We start from the raw sequence: 7,120 nt of genomic DNA, 5'->3' as shown, positions 1-7,120 counted from the left end.
CTAACAAGTTTGCCTACATTTATTCTCCATTCTTTCTTCAAATAATAAAGTCAGATTTAGTGTGTAATATGATAATGACTGTACTATTCTACATCAAGAACTTATAATGAAGGCCAACTTACTGGTGCTAACTCTTTCCCCTATAAATTGTAATAACATAACATCAGTACTACACTTTAGCGTAATGTGATATAGCAATTTTGATACTCGTAAAGCATGAACTTGTCAGTAGAGCAATTACTTTTTGATCTATGTCAGTTTACCGTAATATTTCATAGCACCTAAGATGTGAAATTACAGCAATAATCTGATTTAATGTGTACAGCATTGTTGTTGTTTTTAAAGCTCTTTGACAGTTTCTAGTCCCATTGGCAACATGTTTGTAGACAAGAAGTCGATAGAATTTAGGCTGGAGGTCCCGGGAATCTAAAGAGGATGATAATGCTTGTCATTACTTTATGGATGTTGTATTATGAAAACTATACACGTCAAATCCTCAAGATGTTTAACTCAGATATGTGTATACAGTATGTGTAAGATTATTTTTGAGGGATTATAACAAAGCAATTAACGGATTGGACGATAGAGACACTATTATTTAGGATTAACATCTATTCAATTCAAATGAATGTTGTACAAAACATTCTGAAGGAATTTATTTATTTTCATTCCCTGTTACACATGTAGTCTATCAGTCTAGTCTAATCAAAGCTGCCAAGAAGATACACATAGCTGCATGGATTGTAAATCAATGGACAGTACAGATATTCAGTAATATTTTTTGTATGTGATTGTAATCTAACCATTTGAAGGATTGGTCATTTTCCTTCCCCTCCCCCCTCCACACGCACTCAGTATGTCACTCATACATTTTTCTGTCTTGTTGAACAATAACATGATATACAAGTGTAGTATGATATTGTATGTTAATTGCCAGTCTGCTGCTTTGCTGCATCAAAATGTGTGGTAAACATACAACAATTGTACTTGTACTGGCATTTGAAGTCCTAATGTTTGTGTTATCTCCACATGTTTGTCATATTTACACACCAAGTACGGTAGTAAGTAATGTGAATGTTAATTAGTGTAATCTTTGTGTGAGAGAGATCTTGAAAGACCTGTAGTTTGCACCCTGCCAAAACCTGCCCCCACCCCTAATATTGTACTTTACTCTTTTGGTTAATTCTCTTATGTTGTTTGATGTGAAAAATCAAGCATTTGTGCATCAAAATACAGCCTTTTCTCTTCACAATTGTGGCACTGTAAGTGGACATGTGGTAAAGCAGGGCTGTACACTTACCTATTTTTTCCCACTGGTCTGACAGGGACAGGTCGGACCAGTAGTTACCCATTTTTTTTCCATATTTACTGGTCCAAAACCAAATTTACTGGTCATGTTCCTTATTTTTTTTTTTTTTTTGACTGTCCCCGACAATGGTTTTTGGTTTTTTTTTCACCCGTCATGTTGAACCAATAAATTTGGCATATCCTGAAAAGTTACTGGCCCGACAGTTACTTTTACCAGTCTGGGACCATCGGACCAGTGCCAGTGTTAAGCGTTGGGTAAAGTATTATGATAGATAGTAGTAGTCTTTTCCATTGTAGTTTGCAGTAACTCTCACTTGTCCTTTTGGAATATGATAATTTCCTCCGTGACTAAACCTTTATCTATCAATCTCCTATATGGTGCAATACTTTACCGGCATCACTCGATCCTGGGAAATGCATTTTTTTTTGTTTAAATGTGGTTTAGGTTTAGATTCTTGTCTATGATTCTGATAATGTTGTGCAGACATTGTTAGTGCAGTATGCAGTGCAAGGAAACATGTTCTAAGGGCAAATGTAGATGATGTAAAGTAGAAAAATGTTTTTTTGGACACATATCAGTTGGTCGTTTGAAATATTTTGATGGGAGAGGCACTGTTTGATGTGATAGGGATTATAAGTGTGTGTACAAAGATTCTTGGGTTGAGTTTTGTACAATTTGTGTGTTTTTGATTTTGTTTTCAATTTTCACATGTCATATATCATGTATTCACTGGTTTGCAAGGTCAAAATTTGCAATAATGTATACTATAGGCCTCTATAGTTCATGCCAGGCCTTAAGTAGTGCAACTGAAGTTGGGTCTAAATATTGGAATGGCAGCAGCACTGATATCAGTACCTGAACAGGGAACAAAATGTTTTTTAAGATGAGGCAATAAAAAAGGAATGTCACGTAACCTGAATTGAGATGAAGTAGATATACATTGTACAGAGTAGTTCATTTCATCAAAGGTTGTTGAGGTAAATGTGAACTGGGAAAAGCACTGTTTCCAGATGTATTTTGTTTTTTTCTAGCATTCCAATCAAATGCCTGTAATACCCGTAATTGGACAATTGCATTGACACAGAAATGTGGATAGAGTATTTTGGGTACATTGGACAAAAAAAGAAGATGTAATTTGAATACATGTGTATTTACCTACAAATGCCTCTTGCATATCTTTTAAACCGGGTATATTACTTTAATATTAGTACATTTTCTGCTAGTTTTAATGACGTGGAAATAGCATCTTCTCCATTTACATATCCATAATGTGTTTGCTTTCATGTTGGTGAATGTTGGTTTTTGCTGGTGCAAATTGTGAAAAAAAAATTTCAGTGATAATCCTTTCACATACTCATGGCTAAGTATATGTATACAACTTTCTATATGCTACTCCAGTATTTCCCATAACTATTCCATGCTGTTCTAGGCAGGAGAGCAGTGTCATTCATCATACATTCCTATTGTCAGAGGCCCTTCAAATCCCCTATTCGCAAATGTAGTGGGAATTATTAGTCTGATGTATCTTGTATGATGTGTACCCATACAATGTCCTGTTTTTGTCTGTTTCACTTATGTGTATCACTGTCCTAATTTTCAACAATTTGTCAAGACGATTATCTTGAGTAATTCTATTATTTTTTCCTTTGCTGTGTATGTTACATCTGCTAGATATAATAAAGATACTACGGAGTAATTTGAAATACATGTATGAGTACCCAATGTCCATTTTATTCCTGTGGTATGAAAGAGCTGTGAAGTCATTCTAGTCAGTACAATGTACATGTAATACACATGCTTTCAAGATATACAATTAGCCTTACACCTGTACTATTACATATTTGTTGTGAACTTAATCTAGTACATATGTACCTATAGTGAACTTCATGCATGAACTTGATACATTGAACTTCATGCTCAAATACAAGTGTTTATGCATATATATATATATATATATATATATATATATACATGTGTGTGTGTGTTATTTATTACACACATACTGGTGTTGACATATACCTATAGTGCATTGACTTCACGCTCAAATAAAAAGTGTTTATACATATGTATGTATGTTTGTATGTATATGTATGTATATAATATGTATATATATATATATATATATATATATATATATATACATGTATATATATATATATATATATGTGTGTGTGTGTGTGTGTGTGTGTGTGTGTGTGTATTCATTACATAAATTACATGGTGTTGACAAAAGATTGTACTTTAGTAACTGAAGCATGAAAACAATTCTGAACAAGCATAATGCGGTTAAGTTGATTGTACCAAATATGTAATGGCCTTTAATTACCAAGCGCAAACTTGATATCAGTATGGTAAAGCCATGTCACATGTGACCATACATACAGTAGGCATGAAAACTGCTGATCTTACATTCTGTCGGTGCTTGCAATGGTTCCTATTTTCTATTTTCAATCACAAACACATGTTGAGTTTCTGACTACCAGGTACCCCACAACACATGACAACAATTTACAACCCGACACCCCTAATTCTACATGCATGGAATGTCTTGATGCACAAAGTCAGTTGAAGTATGGTACATGCACAATCTAAACAAGAATCGCAAGTTGAAAGTTTTTAACTGAGCATACTTGGCTTTGGTACTCAAACAAGACTGCTACACATCATACCATTGATGCTTGAATTTTGCCAGCACTTGGTCTTGCACAAGGTACACAAATTACTACACTATTCATATGTATTGGGTTCTTAAAATGAGGATGCTACACATACAGTGTACATGTAATGATTGGCATGTTAGAACAATGCAATAAAACTGCAACAAAGTGTGAATAAGTCAATCAACAATCTGCAGTAAAATCTTCACTGTGAGCAAAAGATTTGCTTATAAGTTGGCAGTGTTCCATTCTACAAAACAGAACGGCTAGAAATTTAAACTTGAGGGACAAGTAATTGCATCGTAATGTATGCACTCACATTTCAGTCACAATGGCCAAATTAATTAGCTGTCCCCTGCTAATAAAATACAGTATTTCAAACTCAACCCAAAAATGACCGTTTTGTGATGACTTTGCTAATTACTAAACTATTAACTGTACCTCTAAAACTGTACGCAATATGCAAATGAAGTTCCGCTTTTGAGTTGCTCGTAACTAAGGGCATTCAAACATAAAATGTTTAATTTAACATTGCCAAAAAAAAAAAATACTTGTTTACTCTCAACATAAAAGGCAAATGGGCTTTATTTCATGAGATCTTCAACAATGCTGAATCACTTGAATATCAAAAATCTCTACTTTTACGTGCCAACATATGAGGTATATACAATAATATTCAGAAATCTGCAACAAGACATGTCTTTCACTCAAAAGGGGTGGTATTGCAGATACACAGCAGCACAGAAAATAGAAAAATCTTCCATTCTTTAATTTCTTTGTATGCATCGATTATACAATGTAGTTATCCGGCAGAAAAGAATGGGAAATGACAAAATCACAGGTCTATCACGCTCAGCTAGTAGAAAATGTCTCAATCATTGCAAGTTGATGAGTTATCTCTCTGTAGGTGGTATGATGTGTATTCAGCACTTTGCTGTGATACTTTCATTGCACCTTTAAGAATTGGCAATAGTGAACTGGAAGCTTATCATAAAATCCCTATGGTTGGCTTACAAGAGCTTTAGTTCACATCAAATATATCACACTAGATCATGTTTGATACTTCATTCAAGTATTTCATTTGATAAGTATTTCTAAGTATCATTTACAGAAGACAAAAGTGTCTCCTCCCTTACTAATCCAAATCCAGATATTTAAAAATCAGGCATCAATCATTAATGCACTGCTTGACCCAACGTGAATTAAATCTTGAAATAGTAGTCCACCTTTGGGTATACTATACTGTCCTGTTGTAGGAATAAGAAATTCAACGTACAGCAGCACAACATCACAAAGCACTAAAAGGGGATTCAAATGACATTATTGGGGCAATGTACATTGCATACAACAGCCAATCGGGACTCCTCATACTATGCTTACACATATTCTCACACATCATAATGTAGCACATTACTTTACAGTTTACATATGTATCATAATATATATAATTTTGTACATACTGCTGAAAATACAACCTCGATGCAAATGCATGCCTTGCTGCCAAAATGTCTGCACATCAAACTACTACTCATATTATGTTTATTTTCATTTTAACATGAAAGGAACAATATGTAAGAAAACCAAGGAACACTTTCCCACTGTCCTATTTTCTAAATTCATCTGGCATAGATACTTTTACCCAAGCAACAAGCTGGAAAATCAGTGTGGAACGGAGCTCAGGACACTTCTAAAAATGTTCTATCAAGTTTTTGACACCTTAAAATTGTCAGTTTTTGGTGGAGAGTGATTGGTTTTTCATTAATAAACTTTCATCGTCAAAAAGCAAAACACATTCAGGTGGTAAAGACTAATAAAAAACCTTTTAAGTGACTTCTGAGAATAGTTTTTGCCCACTGAAAATCATTCATTACTTGATGTGCAGTAACAAAACTTTTGCTTGGACAAGTTTGACGCAGAAGAGAAGGTATTTTGTATACACCAGTCGTGTCACTGACAAAAGGACAAAAAAGCACAGTAATCTAATACTGATGACTTCAATAGCTCACATCATTGAACAATCACTGGACAGATATTTCTTTGTATGCTACCAGATGCAACCTATCTTAACCCGTTGAGGACGAGTCCCGAGTATACTCGGGCAGGTGTCTATGGGAAATGCGTGTTGTAGCAAAATCAGTCCGTCCTCAACGGGTTAAAGGCACTCAGTCGTGGCGAGTGGTTTGTGCGGCACGGAGACGAACGCAACACGCTGCCTCCCCCATTCTGTATCAAATGTAGTGACCCCGAATGAGAATAGCGCTGGCTCAATGGGTCAGCGAACAAAACGCATAGGCTACAAGAGCGCTCTCTGTGCTAATCTCCTAAACCCAAAATGGCTGTCCGAGCGAGCCACGTGAGCTTCCGAATGGACGCACACACTCAGTGCGCATGCGCATGAAGAGAGGCCAAAAGAGCCACGCGTCTTCTGGCCTCTCTCCTCCAATCACCGCAGCTCGCGGTGACATTATTTGTGTATGATGCGTACACACACATGCACACACACACACACACGTGTTTTCTGGCCTCTCTCCTCCAATCACCGCAGCTCGCGGTGACAATGTTTGTATATGATGCGTACACACACATGCACACACACACACGTGTCTCAGTGGCAGCATTGTCCCACACGTTTATGGATATAGCACTGAGTCTGGCATTGCGCAATTGCATGCACAAACTTTGGTCGTTCGGAGTTTACGTACCATTAGGGTGGCGATCGGCTGCCTTTAACGTTGTACAGGAACAGATGTGTGACAGTTGGCTCTTATTCCTACAATCACAAACAATGGCAGTAAAGGATCTGCCATGAAGTGATTGCTCTAATACTGGCGTCACATTCATCTTACCATGAACAGGCCTTCACAACAAAGGTGTACATATTATGAGCATGTTTTCATAGGGCCAATGCATCTTCACAGACCTAATGCATGGCATAACCTTAGTTAACACCTTGAGGATGGGCTGATTTTGCTACAATACACATTTCCCATAGACACCTGCCTGAGTACACTTGCGACTCGTCTTCAACGGGTTAATAATCGCACATGTGAAACTTATTTCTCACTGACATAAGAAATCCCTCTGAGATACATTTCTCTCATATTTCTCTATGCAGGCTGCCAGTATGAGAGATGTAGCAAACACCACTATAATT

The sequence above is a fragment of the Diadema antillarum genome, unplaced genomic scaffold (genome assembly GCF_040938485.1).
Source record: "Diadema antillarum isolate AM-2024a unplaced genomic scaffold, OU_Dant_1.0 scf00000029, whole genome shotgun sequence".
NCBI lineage: Eukaryota > Metazoa > Echinodermata > Echinoidea > Diadematoida > Diadematidae > Diadema > Diadema antillarum.
The sequence above is the reverse complement of the archived record's forward strand: the minus strand, read 5'-3'. Positions refer to the sequence as shown.